We start from the raw sequence: 1,381 nt of genomic DNA, 5'->3' as shown, positions 1-1,381 counted from the left end.
CCGGCTGTGTGTGTGTGTGTGTGTGTGTGTGTGTGTGTGTGTGTCATCAGTTCCGTGGAGTGCCATAGCAATGGTGCCTGGGATGGATAGATCCAGGGGAATAATGAGTCAGGGCTTTTTGAGACACGTGACAGAACACAACTGAAACTGACCTGAGGCAATCAAGAGGAGGTGGATTTATTGGCTTCAGGGATGGAGTTCACTTCAGACATATTTGCCTCCTGAGCCTACTTGAAGTTGGCATCCTTCACATGCACTGGTGGTACTTGTGATCACTGGTTTATACTCTTTCAAATTAGTTATCCTGGTTTAAAGGGCTTCTTTTTCTGAACTGATTCAGCAAAAGCCCCAGATTGAGTTCCTGGACCAATATGCCCATCCTAGAAGCAATCACTGTCGTCTGGAATATGATGACTGGGGACAGAGGGTAGGAGGTGTCAGTATTATTCCGGAACTACAAAGACTCGTGGGCGAGGGGGAGGGGTAATTCCCAAAGGAAAAAAGAACCGCTGTTACTACAAAAGACAGAGAGATGGATAATACTGACAGCACATCCTCAAAAATCCCCAAATACAGATACCCATTATTTGGTGGGAGGGAGGGGGAAGAAATGTTTGGGACTTCCTCCATATGGCTATAAAACTGTAAAATCGAGTAAATCTTTCCCATATCCGGACGGATACCATGCAGAGGGGGCAATATCCTCACATTTCAGCGTTTTTACTGTTTCTCCGAAGTGGGACTGAGTCAATAAAGATGCTACAGAAGACGTAAGTAGACAGCTGGAAGTATCGATACAGAAATTTTTAATTTTAGTGCCCTCTTTAGGCAGAGCAGCTCGGCGCGCTTTCAGTAATCCATTTTTAGTCGTGACCACACCCCGTGTAGGTGACATGAGTATTACCGCCTTGCCCTTGCAGTTGGGGAAACCGAGTCATGACACTCCTCCATTCAGCTTTCCGGTGGGATTTAGGAACAGACCTGCCTGCATGACCTCAGAGGGTCTCCTCCTTCCTCCGCGGCGCCTCGCAGAACCCTCATGTCCTTCGGCGTCGCAGAAGGAGAGCAGCTCGGCTCCGCCGCAGCCTCGGGATTCGTCCTCCGCCCCGCAGCACCCGCCCGCTCTCCCGCACCTTCCTCGGGCAGGTCCAGCTGGCCCAGGTTTGGCTGTCCTTTCCGTCCCCCTCGCCCCCGCCTCTCTTCCCCTGGTCCCCGACGTGCAGGACGCTCCCAGCCCGGCGCCCCGCAGGGAGGCGCGGGCCCCTGGCGCGCGGGCGGCTCGTGGGAGGGGCGCCGGGGCGCCGGAGGTGAGCGGGCCGAAGCCTTCGCCCCTGCGGGCCGGGGAAAGGGGGCGGCGGGCGGCCGGCCGGCAGGCGGGGAG

General features: G+C 55.0%; 1 protein-coding gene across 1 annotated transcript in view; it reads left to right on the top strand.

Annotated features, from left to right (window-relative positions):
* Nucleotides 1-880: 880 nt before the first annotated feature.
* LOC124238139 (E3 ubiquitin-protein ligase HECW2-like) overlaps nt 881-1,381 on the top strand; it is a 375,422-nt gene continuing 374,921 nt past the window's right edge. Inside the window, exon 1 of the mRNA XM_046658740.1 lies at nt 881-1,161. The gene's annotated coding sequence lies outside the window, so the exon portion shown is untranslated. The remainder of the gene's footprint in view (nt 1,162-1,381) is intronic.

This window comes from Equus quagga, chromosome 4 (genome assembly GCF_021613505.1).
Source record: "Equus quagga isolate Etosha38 chromosome 4, UCLA_HA_Equagga_1.0, whole genome shotgun sequence".
In the NCBI taxonomy this organism is placed as follows: Eukaryota; Metazoa; Chordata; class Mammalia; order Perissodactyla; family Equidae; genus Equus; species Equus quagga.
This window is presented reverse-complemented; position numbering and strand designations above follow the sequence as displayed.